Genomic DNA, 20195 nt, shown 5'->3' with positions numbered 1-20195 from the left:
GACTGGTCACTTCATGTGAGTTCTGATGGACACATAAAAGTTTGCCAGGGGAGGAAACAGGTATAGGGCTTTCCAAAGAGAAGGAGAAGCATGTGTAAACATCACAGTCTATGGGTACTGTTTAGGAATCTGTGGGGCAGGTCACAGTGTGTGTGTGTGTGTGTGTGTGTGTGTGTGTGTGTGTGTGTGTGTTGGGGGAGAGGGCTGACAGGAGGAAGGGACATAACTGAGAGGCAAAATAAGAGGAATATTGTGTTTCAAATTTTAAAAACACAAAATTTATAAATAAAGTCTATTAAGAATTTAGAATTTACTATATATGCACCAAAAGTAGGGAGAATCAGCTGAAGTCTGGGACTTATTTTATTTTGTAGAACCAGGTTTATAATATTTGAAATGATGAAAAAGGTATAGAGGTTATTTCCTGGAAAAATTATTCTCTAAATTGGAATGTATGTTGCTAACAAGCATTCACAGCAAGGGGAATGAGCTGGAGATGAATGTATTTATCTTGGACACTGGTGGTTTGGCTACTGAAGCACCAAAAACTCCCTAAAAAACCAAATTACACAAAGCTATTATAAAGGCAATCTCACTTGGGACTACTTTCCCGCACAACTTCAGGGGGCGCCATTCACATAGACTACAACGTGGCAGTCTGGTCTCCTTTATACAGTGTTTTCATGAAGAGTAATAGAATAAGGCCCATGAGGATTTGCTTGTTTAAAAATCACACCAAAAAATCAAGAAATGTATAAATGCTATTTGGATTATGGAGCTGATTTAGGTTTTTGATAGGCTGAGTTAGTATATGCTTTTATAATTTTTTAAAACCAGAAAAACTTTGCATAGATATTTTTATTTATATGCCATATTTTGCTTTAAAAAAAAGAAGTGATACAATTATTTCCTTCTTGAATCACTTAAGATATGGACCTTTAAAGACCTGTATCAAATACAAATGTAAAATGTTAAAAGTATCCCCTCACGTTTCTGGAGGTCACTTGATAGCAATATCATCTATCATAGACATAGCAGATAATCTTTTAAGAAAATTAGGTCATAGTTTTAATTTATTATGTTGAATCATAATTTCTTTCCCCCCAGCTTTATTGAAGTATAATTGACAAATAAAAATTTTATATATTTAAGATGTAAAACTTGATGTTGTATTATATGTATACATCGCAAAATAATCACCATAGTCAAGGTAATTGATAAGATCTGCTCTCTTAGCAAATTTCAAGTGTACAATACAGTATAATTAACTATAGTCATGTTGCTGTACATTAGATTGCTAGAACTGATTCATCATATGCAACTGAAACTTTGTACCCTTTGACCAACATCTCCTTATTTTCCCCTCCCACCAGTCCCTGGCGATCACCATTCTACTCTCTGCTTCTATGCATTTGACTATTTTAGATTCCACATGTAAGTGAGATGGTGCACTATTTGTCTTTCCATAGCCGATAACCTTGAAATGGGTAGAAAAGACCTTTGAGTGGCTAAAATAGATAGCACATAGTACAGACACTGAAGCACAGACTTGGGTGTTCAATCGGAGCTTCTTAATCTCCTGCTTTAGATGGAATTTAAACAAGTTGGATGATTTGATTTGTCGGTGAAACACTAAGGGAGAAAGGAAACTGCTGGGCTCCTATATATTAGCGATTTTAGAACATGACAATTCGTAGTCTGAAAGCAAGGGATGCTGTAGAAACACTCGAAAACCAGACAGGGCTGGGAAAAAGCCTGGCAGTCTGGGGTCATTTAGTGGAGGGCAAATAACTTTCTGGCTCTTAATAGTCCCCAAGGGTACTAGCTATTAGTCTTCCTGCAATCATGAATGCTCATGATGAAGGCCCCAATATTCCAGAATCAACTCTAATATGCATAAAGTATTAATTGTCGGCATTTCTTGAATGTTCGCTGCATAGCAAATGCGTTACGCGCACACCCCACTTAATTCACACAGCAACCTATGAGGTAGTTGCTATTATTCTCGTTTTATAGCTGAGAAAGCTGAGACTCAGAAAGACTGTTACTTTCCTGAGGACAGAAAGCTCAGAGGTGAACAAACATTCAAACAAAGCAGAGCTCCTGAACTCGCCCCTCCAACCGCTTCAGAAATGTTTCCATAAAGACTTAATTTAAGTAAGATAAAACAAAAATGTTTAATAGTCATCTGGAAAATTCACATAAATGGGATAAATCATTCATACATATTCATGTACATATACCTATATGTGTGTCTGTGTTTATACACACACATATATAAATCAACATTTGTAGTAAAGTTTTGATACATTCCAGCTGACATCCCTGTATGGATAAACCATGGCACTGTTAAACATTAGACAAGTATTAAGCAGGAGGTAGCTTAAGGAAAAAGGTTCTGCCTAGGGGTGAGGTGGTAATTCATCGGTGCTGTGTAATTTCATTTGATGAGTGCTAAGTGCCAGATGCCAGATCACATGGCTGGAAAACTGGGCCACTGATTAGCCAGTCTGCAGTTGGGATGAAATCAATCTTGCTGCATTTAGGTGGATTCGCCCATCTTACAATTACCCAACGAGGAAAATATGAAAACATGAAGGGTGTGTTGGCAACCTCCTTCACCCATGTGAAGTAGAGAGCCCTGCAGTGGAGCAGCACGTAATTGTCAAAGCCACAATCTCTCACAGTAATGCAGCCTTTGGCTATGCTTCCAGCCACAGTGAGGAACCACAGCTCAATGACTGTGTTTAAGAGAGATGTCAGGGCTGAAACAACCCCTTGGAAATCCAGGATGCTTGGGCTCACATGTGTGCCAGGGCGGGTAAGAAAGAACTGAAACTGCAGCAGCTGATACTGTGGGTCGCTAATATAATGGTTCTATATACTTAGGTGATGACTGGACTGGACATACAAATTCAAAGCAGGAAAAGCAGTTTTATAGCTAAGTGATTTAAACCCATGTGTGTCTTGTGACTCCTCTCCACCTGTAGAATAAACTGCAAACTCCTCAGCCCCCCATGGAAGGCCCTTCATAACCCAATCTTACCTCCATCCAAGCCTGCCCTCTTGCTGCTTCTCTCACTTTTGCCATGTGTCCTATCTACATTCAAACTAAGGTTCTTCAAGCACATCCTCCTTTGTTGTGCTTCTGTGACTTTGAACAAGTCATTCTGCTTAGTGATGTTGTATTGTTCCCTCTCTTTCCTGCCAAGTAATTTGCTTATCCTTTAAGAACTAGCACAAATGTCACCTGCTCAGAGGTCTTCTTGCTCTGCCAGGCAGGGTAACTGCCTTTTCAGCATGTTATTTATATCTATTATGTTACTTGCCATTTTGCACTGTAATGATGTCCATGCCTGTCTCCCTTCCTAGACTGCATGCTCTGAAAAGTGAGGACACTGTGATGCACTAATCTTTGTACCCAAGGCTGAAAATGGTGTCTAGCCCACATGAAGTGTGCAATAAATGTTTACTGAGTTTAAAAAAAGACAGAATATCGTACACATAGTTGATCAGATGGTGTTCACAGGGAACCAGCTACACAAGAAGTGTTGTTCAGTGGCTCCCACAGAGCTGGCAGAAGCTCAAATGGAAGAGCTATTGTATTTAGAAGGCTCTCAGTAACGATAAATGTCTCTGCGAACTGCTGTATGTGAATGTCTCCTATGTCATGTATTAAATTAAACTACATAAATTTGCTGATTCTGTAGGTCAGAAATGGTAAAATACTGTCAACTTTTATATGATTTAACCTAATAGTTTCTTTTTATAATGATTATTAATTGTGAAAAGTCATACAAAAATAGTCCCTTGGGGGTGAGAATGAAATTAAAGATGAAAAGAAAGAGGGAGGCAGACAAGTAGGCTAAATGGGTATTTCCACAAAATTATAGTTGATGGTTAGCAAAAAAATTCAGTGACACACATGACAATGTACCTTCTTTCTTCCAAACCTGTGTTGACAGCTAAAGCTTGTCCTTGGACTGTCAGAAGTCTACCCATAGAACAATCTCATTGATTTGGCCTACACGGTGGCTCCATTTTAGGGTGACCAGTTCTAGTTGTCCGTTCAGCCCACTTGTTTACTTTCTGAAATATGGCACTAGGTGATATTCAAGTGACCTAGGCAAGAGTTAAGGTCTCATAAGCTTTAATCCTAGCTGTGCAGCTAACTTGAGAGAACTCAGACAACCTACGAACAATCAGGTGCTTGCTGCAGCTTGTTATGGGTGTAGATTATACTGCATTTCATTGACGCTAAGGCATCATCAATATTTTCAGTACCAATGAGAAATTTTTAAAAATGGTGTCAGCATGACACAAAGCTTCATTTTATACTTACTAGAGAAGTTCTTTTAGAATTATCTACATGTAGATCTTTTGCAAACTAAAAAGGAAATAAAAGAGGAATAAGTTGGTTAGCTTTTCCAGAATCTTCACATTCAGAGTCTGACTTCTGTGAAGTACTCTTCCACGAAGGGCATCAATGTGCATGCTCTTCCCCACACAATCTGTCCTCCGCGCAGCCTTGAGTGCTGGCCATGCACCGTTTCTTACAAGGGTGCTCCACTGAGTTGTCCTTCTGGGGTTTTCCTCCAAGACGCTGATACCTGTTCTCCAAGTTCTGATTGTGCACTTTCTCTCCAGTGGGAAAGAAAGGTTTTTAGGGAGGAACCAAGGCTCATATTCTGTCCTCAAATGGTCCTTAAATTATTTGTTACTTTAAATATCAAGGGGTTGCGGTGGTGGTCCCACTGTTAGACCACTAAAAATAACCAAATTCACGTGTGTGAACACCACATCCTGACTGTCTCCTGGTGCACACCGATTTGATGGCATCTTACAATTGATAAAATACGGCAAATATTAAATAGGGTAAGAGAAGAAGTACTTGTTATGCATTTACTAACTTACTAGTTAGTAAATGCATAAGTAGGACAAAGATACTGAATGGTAGGATCCTTTAAGCAGGGCCTTTTCAGGCAAGCAGCATCTCAGTGTCAGGATTTCTAAGGTCTTCGGCATTGCTGGTTTAAACCCTCCATTTTCTCAATTCACCCAAATGAGCAGCCTCAGGTGAAACTGACAGAGATGGACTGGTTATCACAAAATCGATTTGTTCATTCACAAAGGTAAATTTACCGATTCCAGAACCGAATCTTGTTGTCTGCCTAGACCATTCATCTTAGTAGGCAAATTTCCTCAACTGTAACATAGATTATAGGGGTGACACATGTGCGGTATCTCCTGACAGACATCACTAATCAATTGTGGCATTCTTCTCCACTGAGCCCAGAAGTGGCCTCAGCATCCTTCTCACTTCATCGCTTCAGGCAGCCACTACCAGTCAATTGGAGTTGGCACTTGAGAGGAATCCTATATACCAATCCTGGATTAGAAGATTGCAGAGCAAACACGTAATTAGAAATAAGAGAATTAAATATTCTTTACTGTTTTTTTCCCCGTTTTTCCTGTTAAGCCAGGAGAGTCTGATGCATTGCCTTTGTCCAATGCAGAGATATTTCAATGCCAAGAATTAGAATCACATCAGGAGCCATTTCCTCTAATGATGCTGGAAGCTCAATTCCAATTCCTTCTAATAACCTTCTAGTAACCTCCTTCTAGACCATTGCCCTTCCATGGGTCACATCGGGTCTTTGACTGCTGGGTGAAAATAAAATACATATATTTTGGCTACAACCATAGTTCTATAAAGCTGTGTGTTACAAGTATCAGGGCTTGTAGGAAGATAGAGTTGGTGCAGGTAATTCAAAACCTAAAGAACTTTGAAAGCAGTAACAAAAACAATAAAGTGACTAGCAAGATTAATAACATTTTCCCAGCCTCTAAATCTAGGGACATCTTTGCAGCCTAAACTCTGGGGCTTATGCTTCCTCCTTTGAGATGTAATAGGTCCTGAGGGGAAGCTGCTTCTAAAAGAGACCAATTTGACCAAAATTAAAAATATCCAGGATATAGCCTTCTTCATCAGTCCATCATTTTACCAAAGGGGAAATGTTATTTCATCAGCACTTACACTTTTGCTGAAGAGCATAACATGGTGGAAAACCCAGTGGTTCTTGAGGCCTCTGTAGCGGCCACTATGGCACTAAAGGAAGAGACTTCTGGAGATTTTCAGTTTTTTTCTTAAGATTTTCATATTTGCTGAAGCAAATATTTGTTTGCTTGTGAGAAAACGTAAACATGTACAAAACCAATATGATTCCCCTGTGGTACTACTGCCCTCCTATTTCTCAATTGCATTTGAAAGAATTCACATTAAAAAAAAACGCTCTGGTGTTGTTAAAGACTGTAGGTGATTTTATTGTTTGCATATGTTGCTCTACATTCTTCAGGGTCACTTTATTTAAACTTGGGTATGCCTGAGTCTTGACAGCAGATGGAGATGTCTAAACCATCACTTGTGCTTTTGATACACACACTACATCTTTTGAATCGGTTTTTAATCAATTCCAATGTCAGAGGGTGACTTTCCTTAAACTGTCCCTGGATTTCAAGGAAATCTTATTGTCTCCTAGTTGCACACTAACTTGATTGGGGTAAGCTCTGAGTCATAATATCGTTGTGTTGGCATTTCCCCTGTCCATTGTGTTTGTGAGGTACTGACCACACGGGCAATATGAATAGCTAGGAGGCCTGAGATGGTATGGAGCTGATTCATACATTTCTTCACTTCCTCTACTCTGCTGCCAATGTAAACCTGAACCCATGCCATAGTACATAAACAGCAGAAATGGAATATCTGGTTAACTTATTCTTTTAGAGCCCCTATGCAAAGCTCAAAGGTAGTGCTTCCCAAAAGTCAATCTATGGCAAGAAGAGAAAAAATAAGAATTATGAACTTTTAAATAGAGCAAAATGTATTCTATTTATAAATTGTTATGAGGTGATACCTTTACTACATATTTTTGGGTGGGTTATTCTTTGCATTAAATTCTTGTAGCTATGTTTTACTTTTTAAATTCTTAATTGCAGAATAAAAAGATAGCAATATTATATTGGTTCCCAAAATAGTTAGAGGGATTTTACTAGTCCATGAAGTAAACACGCTTGGAACCACTGCTCTGGGGTGAGGTGCTTGATGTGGCTCAGAGCAGAGTCTCTGTCAGCCTGAGGAATGTTGCCCGTAAAAGAGGGGTTGGGGAGAAGCAAAGGTCGGCTTTGAAAAACTCTCAGTAATCTCAGGTAACACTGGACAACCTAAGTTTGGACTTGGTGAGTGGATGAGTAATTTTAAAAAATGGAATAAAATCTTGTGCAAAACTTACTTCCCAGAAACTTGCACAACCTCCCTTTTATACAAATATTAATCTAGACAGACCTAGAATCTGGGGTAAAACATTTTGTTTGTTTACCTGAAGCGAGATTTTCAGGTAGTAATCATAAAAGGTGTGGAGAAAAATAGGAATGGGGGAAAAAGACTTAATCAAATGTGGAATACATACCTACCTCCAAATTGCAAGTACCTAGAAGGTAAATGTGGTTTGTATTGATTCTCTGTTTACATCTTCTCATTCTTACCGTATTCCCAAGGCATTGATTATAAGCATCTATATATGCCTGTTTACAAAAACAGGGAGAAATGTAAGTAAATGAAGGAGAGACCATAACTTATGCTGATGTCAATGGAAATGTTTGTTTACATATTTATAGATGGGGAACTAGTCCAGGCACTCTGATAAAGATGAGACTGTAGTGTTGTGTCAATAGTGAAAAATACTACTGACCCCTAAGTAAATTTCTATGATACAGGAAAGGGAGATATGAGAAATGAAAGTTGAATACAGATTTTTTTTTAACAGTACAAAATGTTTTCTATTGGTCAAATTAAAAATGTAATGTGTCTATCCCTTTCTCTTATTTTTTTTAAGGTCCCTCTGGAGTTTGATGAAAAGGCAGTAAGATGTCGTTGATTCCTCTACATTTAACTCACCAAATTACGACTTGGTAAGAGATACTTGATTTTTAAAAGCCTTTTGAGTCCTCAGAAATAGAAAGCTATGGGAACTGTGTTTTATTCATTCTTGTATTTCCAGCATCTCCATTTACATCTCCATTGTACATGGTTGGTATCGAATAAATGTTTGCTCAAAGGATGTACGTACATGGGCGAACAAAAAACTAATTCAAACTTTTGGAAGCTTTAAATTCTCAGTGTTCAAGTGGTCTTTAAATGTGGAGGAATTTTTTTCTCTATGAAAATGACTTCCCTTCGTTTCTCTGTCTCTGAATTTTTCTTTTTCCTTCTGTGTCATCACACCTCACCATTCTAACTCCTTTCTTGAGCAACTTCATTGTCCAGGAAACAACTCTTCTGGTGTCCATAATCCTTGTGCTGACACTTACGTCATCACTCCTGGAAAGCTGAATTCTCTATCTCTAGCTCACATTTTGTGGAGTCCAGGCAAAGGCACTAGGAATATTTGAATCAGTCTGAACTTCAGATAGGTAGTAAAGATGGTTTCATACCCAGATAATTCACCCTCATCTCATAAAATGCCATTGTATAAAGAATACCTTGAAAGGGGTATAAAATAGAACTAGATAAGTGTGTATGTGTGAATGCCTATGCATGTGTGTAAAGGGATATACAGATGTCTGCCTTTATTTCAAAAGACGGAGACCACAGTGACACAGTCTATGCTATTTCCATAGATTATAGCTAAACTGCGCTAAGCCTGCACAGACATAAAGTCTAAATAATCCTTTAAATAACTTTTTCCCTCAGAGATGGTAAATACATTCTTGAAAGCTACAAGTGTGACAAAGGATAAAAAACACAATTTTTCTGGATGACCTAGCCAATTTATGTCTAATTATTTTATCTTTTAAAAATTCTTTCTTAGAAGAGTCAACTCTCCATGTGCAGATTTTTGTGGCACAGCCAGAAATCACAGACATATGGAATATGTTTGTTACATTCTTAAGAAAAGTGTTGATAAGGATTATTTCTTAACCATATACCGCATATTACTGAAGATAAGTGATACTCAGAACTGGGATAATAATGATACATTCAGGGTGCTGATGATACCATTTAATCTATTTTTAGGTATATTTCCTTAAAAAATATTGTACCTCTTTTGGTCACTTGTGTTTGAGGCTCTCAATCCTATATTATGTTATAGTACTTAAAATTCATAAAGAGCTTTATCAACACATGGTTGCTTTCCTGCAGAGACGGTACATTTTAAATTGGTTCTTATGTGTTATGTGCATCATCTTATCTTGCCTCTGTTCTACTCATCTCTCCAGTGTTCTATTATATTTAACGGTGATTTCATAAACCTGTTTCTTTGTTGTGCTTTAGGGAAAGGTTTGCTTGTATTTTGGGCTTCTGGCTACAGAGCTCTGTATCTGGTACACAGAGAGCTGCTGTAAAATTACTATTGGTTGCAATACCCTAGGTGTGAAGAAAGTGATGTGGTTTGGTCAATTCTCAGTGTAGCTTTTCTCTTTATTGGTATTTGTCTATTCTATTTTAATAAAACATTGGGTAGATGCAGGCAGAATGTGCCACACATCAATTCTATGATCCATGTAGCAGCTTTAGCGGGCTCGAACTGCAAAGGACATACTTTGCTGAAATTGTATATTCAATTGGTGATGTCTACATTGAATTCTTTTAGACCTATTCTGTCTTTTAAAGTCCTGAAAACACTGGAGCAGTCTACTTTGATGAGAACTTATTCAGAACAAGCACACAATAAAGGAGATAATGAGATACTGTTTTCTCTGTAGTACTGTGGCAGTAATAATGGACAAAGCAACAGTCATATTAGATTTCCCTTTAAAGTTTTTAATTTAATAGAAAGTCGTTCTGTCCTTCAGCAAGTTTTAGTATATTCGTTCATTAACTCTTCAAATATTTGTTGTGCTCCTGGTAGCTGCCGAGCACCGTATAAGGTGTGAGGGTAGAAAAACCAGTTCCTGCTTACAAGGTGATTTAACAGACTTGAATCCTTTTGTTTTCATCTAAATATAAATGTTGCATCACAATCTCTCAAAGGATCCAATTGCTTGGGCTCCAAGGATGTAGAGGGCCAAAAATGCTTTATATTTTGAGTCGAGAGAGAAACTTTAAAAAAAAAAAAAAAAAATCATCTTTCCTACTCAGCTGAGTCTAATCACTGCTTCTCCCCCCCCACTCAAGTTAATAGCTGCTTAATTTCCCACTAATTCAATCCTTCTTCATCCCTTCTCCCACTCCCTTTCCCTTCTTCTCGACAACCCAGAAGCATGGCCATTATTTCTTTCTGGTCCTCATTCATGTTGAACAGACCCAATAGCTTTTTGGTTGGGTTCTGAAATTATGGCAAAATGACTGCAGCCATTTTGATCTTCAAGGTCTAGAAACAACCTTCTTTTTACTTTTAATACTGTGAAAATAAAAGGGTCAATGCTTGTGCTCCTCAGACAATAGTGGAGGTTAAAAAAAGAGTGGTTTTTAAAGTCAGATTAATTGAGGTATAATTTACATACAGTAAAATTCACTCTTTTTTATGTGTACTGTTCTATAAATTTTGACAACATACACAGCTGTGTAACTACCACTATAAAACAATATAGAGAATGTTCTCATCAGCCTTCCCCAAATTCCCTTGTGCCTCTTTTTTTAGTTAACCCCATTCACCCAATCACAGCCCCTGGCGTGAGTGTTTTGTCCCTACAGTTTTGCCTATTCCAGAAAGTCATACAAATAGAATAATACAGTATGTAGCCTATGAGTCTGGATTCTTTCACGTAGATAATGCTTCTGAGATTTACTCATGTTTATTGCAAATATTATCAGTTTGTTCCATTTTATTTCAGTGTAGTTTTGCATTTATGGATGTGCAACAGTTTTGACCATTACCAGGTAATTAATATTTGAGATATTTCTAGTCTTTGCCTATTATTAATAAAGCTGCTACAAACATTCACATATAGTTTTGATGTGGATATATGACTTCATTTCTCTTGGGTAAATTCCTAAGAGTGGGGTTGCTGGGTCATATGGTAAGTGTATATTTAACTTTGTAAGACGCTGTGAAACTCTTTTCCTAAGGGGCCATGCCCTGCTGCACTCCCACGGTGATACGTGAGAATTCCAGTTGCTCCACATCCCCCCCAGCATTTGGGGATGAATTTTTGATCTGAGCCATTCTAGTAGGTGTGCCATGGTATCTCATTGTCATTTTAATTTGCATTTTCCCAAGGACCAATGATGTTCAGCATATTTTTGTGTGCTTGCTTGCCATCCACATCTCTTCTTTTTTTTGGTGGGTGGTAAAATACACATAACATGAAATTTATCATTAGTAGTCACTGGCAAACATTTATTTTCTGTCTCTATGAATGTGCTTATTCTGGATATTTCACATAAATGGAATCATTCAAGATGAGGCCTTTGTGTCTGGTTTCTTTCACTTAGCGTAACATTTTCAAGGTTCACCCATTCTGTAGCATGTACCGACTTCATTGCTTTTTATGGCTGAATGATATTCCATCTTATGGGTATACCACATTATATTTATCCAGTCATCAGTTGGCTTGTTTCTGCCTTTGGCTATTGTGAATCATGCTGTTGTGAACATTTGTGTGTACAGTTTTATGTGAACACATGTTTTCAATTCTTTTGGGTTTATACCGAGTATTGGAATAGATTGATCATACTGTAATTCTATGTTTGCTTTATTGAGGAGCTGCCAAACTGTTTTCCACAGTGGCTAAACCATTTTATATTCCCACCAGCAAGGTACGAGCATTCCAATTTCTCTATATCCTTACCAGCACTTATTTTTCGTTTTTTACAAAAATTATAGCCATCTTAGTGGTTGTGAAATGGTATCTCATTTGGTTTTAGTTTGTGTTTCCTTAATGACTAATGATGTGGGCATCTTTTCATGTGCTTGTTGACCATTTGTATCTTCTTTGGAGAAATGTCTATTCAAGTCCTTTGCCCAGTTTTAAATTGAACGGTTTGGCTTTTTGCTATTGATTTATAAGAGTTCTTAATATATTCTGAATAGTAGACCCATATGAGACAAGTGATTCACAAATATTTTCTCCTATTCTAGGGTTGTTTTTTCACTTCCTTGCTAATCCTTCTGTGCACACAAGGTTTGAATTTTGATGAAGTCCAAATTACCTACTTCTTTTTCTTGTTACTTATGCTTTTGGTTTTATATTTAAGAAACCACTGCTGAATACAAGGTCATAAAGATTTACCACCTATGTTGTCTTCTAGGAGTTTTATGATTTTAGTCCACATATTTATGTTTTCAGTCCATTTTAGGTGAATTTTTGCATGTGGTGTAAGGTAAGGGTCCAACTTCATTCTTTTGTATATGGATATCCTGTTGTTCCAGCACTATATGTTGAAGAGACTATTCCTTTTCCATTGAATGTTTTGGGGAACCTTGTTAGAAATCAACTCACCACAGGTATGGGTTTATTTCTGGGCTCTTGATTCTATTCCATGATCTATATGTCTATTCTTATGTCATTACCACACTGTTTTGATTATGGTAGCTTTGCAGTAAGTTTGGAAATCAGAAAGTGTAAGTCCTCCAACTTTATTCTTTTTCAAGATTGTTTTGGCTATTTGGGGTCCCTTGCAATTCCATGTGAATTTTTGGATTAGCTTTTCCATTTCTGAAAAGGCCATTGGGATTTTGATAGACACTGCAATAAATCTGTAGGTCACTTTGGATAATATTGTCATCATAAAAATATTAAGTCCTACGATCTATGAACATGAGATAACTTTATTTATTTAAGTCTTCTTTAATTTCTTTCAGCAATGTTTTGTGGTTTCATTGTAGAACTCTTACACCTCCATGGTTAAATTCACACCTATCCTTTGTGAAGTGCTCTTTCAAATCTTTTGCCCAGTTTTAAATGATTGGGCCATTTGTTTTCTTATTACTGATTTGTGAGTGTTCTTTATGTATTCTCGATACCAGTCTTTTATCAGATATATGTTTTTCCAAGTCTATGGCTTGTCTTTTCATTTTCTTAACACTGCCTTTCAAAGACATTTTAAAAATTTTGATCAAGCCCTATTTATCAATTTATTTATTATTATTATTTTTTTGCGGTATGTGGGCCTCTCACTGTTGCGGCCTCTCCCGTTGCGGAGCACAGGCTCTGGACGTGCAGGCTCAGAGGCCATGGCTCACGGGACTAGCGGCTCCGCGGCATGTGGGATCTTCCAGGACCGGGGCACGAACCTGTGTCCCCTGCACCGGCAGGCAGACTCTCAACCACTGCGCCACCAGGGAAGCCCTATCAATTTATTCTTTTATGGTTTGTGCTTTTTGCATGCTATCTAAGAAATGTTTGCCAAGCCAAAGACTGTAAAGATTTTCTCCTATGTTTTCATCTAGAAGCTTTATAGTTTAAGGTATTATATTTAGGTCTACGATCCATTTTTAGTTAATTTTTGTATACAGTGTGAAGCTTGGACTTTTGAATGTAAACGTGACATATTCAGTGTCTATTTTGCTGCTCACTCATTGCGTCATGTTAGGCAAACCAGTCAATTTGAACCTTAGTTTCCTCATTTAAACAAAGATGCTTCCTGATCTGTCAGAATTGTTGTGAGGATCAAATGAAAACAAGTATAAAAGTACTTTCTAAAATCAGAGTATAAACGTTAATTATTATTTCTAACTGACAGCAGCCAACAGAATGATGGTAGAAGAATGTGTCATAATTGGAGGAAAGCCAGATCTCAATTACCATCAGTAGAGTGAGTGTTTAAAAGCACTAGATTTTAAATAGACCTGTGTTTGAATTACATATTTGCCACGTCCTAGTGGAAGAACCTCACACAAGGCACTGAGCTCTCAACTCCCCAACTTTCTGACCTATGCAATGGGGAAGAAGTATAAACCTTCACAGGGTAGAGATGAAGCGAGTTACATACAGAGCCTAGTGAGCTACACAGAGTAGGGGATTAATAAATGGCATTTTTGAGAGAGAGAGAGAGAGAGAGAGAGAATGATTATGCATATACACTGTCTAATAAAATGATGATGTAGATTGTCATGGTTTATATGAATGCTATAACAGATGATGGCAAGATCAAGATGAAAAACAAGACTGTATCTTGCACTCTCCTGCCTCTGGGAAAGTGTACACAATGTTAGAACATCATTCCAACATCATTCCCTTTGCCCCTCTGACTTAATCTTGTAGGATTTGGCTCAAATAACATGTTCGTTTAGGAAGCTATTTATTACCATTTTCTCCTCAAATTCGCTCTGTGTGCACACAGTCCATTGTGTATCCCTTTCTTAAAACAAACTGTACCATATCATGATTACCTGCTTATTGGTCAGCCTTACTGATTATATGGGAAGGTCCTTGAATGAAGGGAGCTGTCTTTGAGTCTTTAGAATCCAGTATAATGTCTGGCACATAGTAGGAACTCAATAAATGTATGCTAAATGAAAAGATGAATATATATTATTCATTTCTAATGTCGGTATAAATAGCGTTTGTTAACTAAACTTTTTAGTTCAGCTTGTTAGTTCTAGAGCATAATACTGATGTCTACTCTAAACAGACCAAGTGGACTTCCGTTTATGGGAAAGGGCCTATTTCTTTTAGGTTGTCCACACCCATATAATAACATCCATCATCCAGTTTCCAGTAGTAATACTGGGCACAGATGAATATATTTTGCATTTGTACAGGAAAAATGACACAGACTCCTTTTTAAAGTTTTCTGTAAAGTAATGCTGTTCAAAATAGCTTTTTTGAAAAAGTGTGACGCTGACTACGTGGCAGGGTAAGTTCCTGTCATGAGTACTTGAAAAAAAAATGATTTAATTAAATTCATATGTGTTAAAGCATTGAATAGCTCATATAATATGGAATTTTATGAAAAGGGGAAATATCTGCCCATAAACTTCAATTAAACTGTGACTGAACATCCCTAATTCAATGATCAGAATTTCTCAGCTGATGATCTCATGCATATGTAGTTACCTCAGAATAACGTGAAGCAACTGGCTAGTTCTGTGCCAGTGAGAAAGAGGTGAGAGATTACTCAAAGGAATGCTCAGGACTGACACCTGTTAGATTTCCTGCTCTTGGTAGATTGGGTCATGCCATAGTCCATAGATCCCAAAGGGCCTGTTTTGGCTCTCCATATTACCATAAACTTACAGCACATAGGCAAGAATGCTCTTGTGGCCATAATTTCATGGCAGGAAATTGTGACCCATGTCATAAATTGTGTTAAATTACCATACAAGATAGTTTCAGAATGAATGGCAAGAAGCTGAAAATCTATAAGCTGAAAAAAACTGACAAGAGTTCCTTGTCCTTGTGTCTACAGGGATACACCACTTTTATCTCATCTTGTCTGATGTTAACAGTCCCTATGGTATGACTTAGTGTCACAGCCCCTGGCATTGAGTCAGTCCTTCTGAAATATCCTTGTCCAGAACTATTTGTGTATGTGAAACAAAGAGAAAAGACAGAGACTCTGAAAAGAGAAGAGAGTAAGAAAAAATAAAAAAGTAGGACAGCATGTGGGCATGAAGAGAGGTACCAGCAAAGACAGCAAGAGACACACAGAGCTCATCTACTAAGAAATAACCATGGAATCACTCCTCTCCTCCTCCTCTTGCTACCCCTATTTAATAATATTAATTGAGGACTTGCTTTGTGCTAGTTTTGTAGTAACTTGCTTTGTGCTAGTTTTTCTACTGTGTTCTCTCCTTTTATTCTGACCACAACCCTATGAGGGAGGTTCAGTTGTACCATATACAGATGGGGCCCTGAGGCTTAGAGTTACAGTCTAGCTTGCTCAAAGGCACAGGGAGAGCTGAGGTTCGAACTGAAGTCTGTCTGACTCCAAAGTCCAAGATCATAATCACACCACGTTATCAAAAATCCAGGAATTACAAGACACAAATATGGGAGAAAAGTCTTAGTGGCAGAATGACCAAAAGAGCATGATTTTATCCTAGAAATAAATTACAAAACAAAACATCTAATGTATTTAACTGATAAACACAACTGATTATTGTCTTTCAAAGCGCTTATCCTAGAAGGCCTCATGGTTAAATCTGTAGTGATGCACTGGCGAATGTCTTTTAGGGGTAGCTGCTTTTAGAATCAGCTTACTAGACACATTAAAACAGATTAAATACAAGGATCTATATTTCTTTAGTTCTATAAAAACATTTAAGAAAATTGTCAAGATTGGTCATCCATTTTATTAAAAAGATTTAAGTCCAAATGACTTTGGTTGTTTCTAAAACATTAAATTCAAGCTCAGCTTTCAAAGACCTGATTCAGCTGATTACATCCTGAGGAATATGTGTCTGGCTCTGAAAGAGATGCCTGATCTTGTTAAAATGAGGGTGTGGCTTATTAGGGTGACTGACTATGTTGAAGGGGGCAATCATTTGGATTCATAATTTTGGTATATTCATACAATCAATCAGCCCCTGCTTTTCAGTTTCAACCTGCCTAAGAGAAGAAAATGAGGATAAAATAGAAAATACATAAGAAAGAAAAGGAAAAGATGGAAATATCAGTTACCACCTGATCTTCCAATGCTGAAATCAGACACAGCTACCGGCCAGAAATTAATCTCATGAGGGAATAATGTAAGTACGTGGGTGACGTCAGGCTTTTCTGTGTACACATCCCCCTCCAGACACCAAACACAAACCTCTAAAGAAAATTCTGGCCTTAAGCTGTTGCACATTTCCTCTTTTCTCTTTTATTCCTTCTAACTCCTGGGCAGTACTATGTCAACCAAGGTAATCAACTGGGGAAGACCTGAGGAAGCCAAAATGGGGAATTTGCATTGAAAAGGATTTACTTATCTAAGAGGGGGAAAAAAAGAGATAGAGTCAAAAGTGAGGAATGTGAATGGGAGGCTGAAGAGAGGAAAGAAAAAAAGAGATAAGCCTGCATGGCTGATTATCAGGGAAAACTCTGTGGAAAACTAGAGTTAAGGGTGCAAAAAGATTTGAGGGAACTTCTAGAAGTGGGATATATAAGGAATGAGAAGAGAAACTTCAAAAAGTACTGCTAAGGATGATGAATTTTGGATATTCTATAAAAGTTCTATAAAAGATACTAGTAAAGATGAGAATTACTTTACATTCCTTTTGGTTGTTGAATTTTGTCTCTTAGACTACAACACAAGACTGGGCTAATGAGGGGTTCTTGATTTGTTTGGGTTATAGAGTATTACATTTACAGCAGGTGTCCTTAATGCTGGATTCATGGGAGGACTTTTAGGTTGCTTATATTGATAAATTTTCATAATTAGGTGCAATTTTGTGTTTATGTGTATATGTATATTTTGAAAGGATGAGCATCTTCATATTCATAGCTTTGATCAGATTCTTAAAGAGTTCATCATCCTTCTCCTTAAAGAATATAAAAGGACTGCCATTGAGGAGAGAGAAAGTACAGTCTCAGGGCAAAAGACCAAGTGAAAAGAACGTAACTATAGAAGATAACTAATTTCTAACTTTACAGCAGAAGCTTGATAGTCTAATCCAAATCCATTTATTTTTGCCAAAGATACCAAGGTATTCATTTACCACCTGACTCTCCTCCGCCCATCAAACTCCTCTCTTGATCTCCTTGGTATTTGAAATAGATTCAGTGATTTTTAAAAAATAAAGTAATCCATGAATGTGCTAAGTGAGAGAAAAAGCCACTGAAATTTTCAGGAACTACAGAAAGATGGGGGAAAATCAGCATTAAACTCGCAAGCAAATCATACATTTATTATAGTTTGGGAAAGGCATCATGATAGACTTGAAACAAAGGAAGGCATAGCGAATAATAATGGTGAGAGTATTAGGGTTATCAAACTGATTAAGTGTCCCCTGTCAATGTACATGGAAAGGTGTTATCAGTTATTACTCTTCTGCTGAATGGATTACTGTATCATACTTGTTACAGAAATCTTAATTCAATGCATCACAGCCTAGGCATCAAGTTATATTAACTGGATAAACATTTAAATAATGGAAGGCAAATATCTGCAAAAGGGAGGAACTGAGAACCATGAAAAAAATGCCATTGCTTTGTTATGTTTGTTTGAACCACCTACTCAAGTGTTTTATTCAAACCCCAAATGGGAGGCACAGAGCAGCTCCCAAGTCTTTCAAACACGCCTTCTTTCTTGATTTGCCTCTTTCCTTAAAAGCAGCACCCACAAAAAAGCAGCGTTATCCTACTCAAGACAAAAAATTTGACTTAGTGTCTTAGGAGAAGGCTTTCAGCAAAGATTAGTCTCTAGGATTCCATGGGCAGAGTATTAGACATGTCCTAGGCATTCGTTAAATGCTTGTGGAATAAACGACTAACCAAATGAATAAATGAACAACCACGTTTCACCCCCTGCTGCCACTGTGGATATATGACATTAGGGGCAGCAGAAGGCACAAAGAGCATCATCAGGGAAACAAAACTGCCCCCCCAACAAAGTACTCCCTTACCTCCTTCAGAGAGCAGCCGCTTCCTAAATTGGCTGCTCTGAAAGCTTTAAAGGGCTAGTGCTCTCCCCAGAGGTTTTATGACAGGAGTGGGAGATACTGCCTCATAAAGGAATCTACCAAAGAATTCTGGGGGAAAGAAGGGTGTGCTACGCAGAAATAAGGCTCCCCCCACCAAGATGTCTACATCCTAACCCCTAGAACTTGTAAGTGTTAAATCTCAAGAAAGAGTTAAGGATACAGCTGGAATTAATGTTGCCAGTCACTGGACCCTGAGATGAGGAGAGTGTCCTAGATTATGCAGGTGGGTCCCATGTAATCACAAGGGTCCTTTAAGGAAGACTGAGGCAGGAGAAAAGGTCAGAGTGATGCAATATGAGAAGGACTTGACCTGCTGTTGCTGACTTTAAAGATGGAGGAAGGGGTCTCAAGCCAAAGATTGGGGGCAGCTTCTAGAAGATGTAAATGGCCAGAAAATGGATTCTCTCTTAGAGCCTACAGAAAGAAACACAGCCCTGCCGACACTTTGATTTTAGCTGAGACCCTCATTGAGGGTCTCACTGAGACCCATCTTGAACCTCTGACCTCCAGAACTGTACGATAATAAATTTGTGTTGTTTTAAGCTTCCAAACTTGCAGTAATTTGTTACAGCAGCCATTCAAAACAGAGGGTCAGTGAAGAGGAGGGAAGGACCTGAGAGGCAGGTAGACTAGTTTTGTCATTACTAGCCATGGGACCTTAGGGAATTTATTTCACGTCTTTGAGGCTTTGTTTTTTCTCATCGCTGTAGTGGGTTAAAAATAGCAACCTCATAAGGCTACTTTTGATGTTAAATGAGATCACATCTTTGAATCGCCCAGCTCCAGGCCTGTTGCACTATGCAATGTGGGTGTTCATCATTGTGATCTCTCTTCCTTTTCTTCTTCTCTACCCTCCACAGTCACTGAGTGCCAGGATGCAGGGTAGGCAATACAAAAGAAGAGAAAAATGAAATGCATGGAGATGGAGAGTCCAGCCTGAGAGGCCTGGGATAGGGAATCCATACCACCCACTGCTTCCTGAGGCAGGGACCCCAGTCCTGTAGTCTATCTAGGATTTTCTAAAATGAGGGTTTGAAGGGCTGTATCATTTGTTTGTCAGTGAGAAAGAAGGGAAGGAAGCGGGTGGAGAGGGAAGAACAGGAGAAGGTATGGGTGAAGCAGGACAGAGGAAGGAGGAAAAGGAATGAAGGGTGAGACCCAGGCTGGAAGAAATAAAGGGCAGGATTCTCCTGCAAGGGGAATCAGATGAGGGAAACTTCAAAATCAGTTGGCTGTTCTTTCTTTTTTGTCCATCTTTCTACACCATTCTTCTCTTCAGTTTAAGTACTACATTAGACCATATTTATACACAGACATTCATTAATTCATTTCAGGTAGAGCTTGTGTCCTGGGATGGCAACGGAAAAGGGTGACTTGACATTTATGTTAAATTTCAAGGGTTAAGATGAACCTTTTAAAAACATTGGAGAAGCATTCTCTTGGGAATAATAACTGAACACTAACTAGCTAAATGTTATTAAGTCTCTGGACCTGTCACTAATTAGCCTTTCTCCTAAGGTGATATGGGAGCTCTCTCTCTCTCACTCTCTCTATTGAACAATGTAGGTAAGATCTCTGCTCTAATGACGTTACGTTCTGTAGAATGTTGGTCAGGGTACTATGAAT

General features: G+C 38.1%; 1 protein-coding gene and 1 long non-coding RNA gene across 7 annotated transcripts in view; one reads left to right on the top strand and one right to left on the bottom strand.

Moving 5' to 3' along the window:
- RNLS (renalase, FAD dependent amine oxidase) overlaps window positions 1–20195 on the bottom strand; it is a 266454-nt gene that overhangs the window by 3967 nt on the left and 242292 nt on the right. The window lies entirely within an intron of this gene.
- LOC112399585 (uncharacterized) overlaps window positions 1–20195 on the top strand; it is a 443663-nt gene that overhangs the window by 181627 nt on the left and 241841 nt on the right. For all 6 annotated transcript variants that reach the window (XR_003003259.1, XR_003003260.1, XR_003003255.1 and 3 more), the window contains exon 4: window positions 7893–7968. This is a non-coding gene — a long non-coding RNA (uncharacterized LOC112399585). The remainder of the gene's footprint in view (window positions 1–7892; window positions 7969–20195) is intronic.

The sequence above is a fragment of the Neophocaena asiaeorientalis genome, unplaced genomic scaffold (assembly GCF_003031525.2).
Source record: "Neophocaena asiaeorientalis asiaeorientalis breed wild unplaced genomic scaffold, Neophocaena_asiaeorientalis_V1.1 scaffold131, whole genome shotgun sequence".
NCBI classification, from domain to species: Eukaryota; Metazoa; Chordata; class Mammalia; order Artiodactyla; family Phocoenidae; genus Neophocaena; species Neophocaena asiaeorientalis.
Note: the sequence above shows the minus strand (reverse complement) of the source record. Positions and strands in the feature narration are given on the sequence as shown.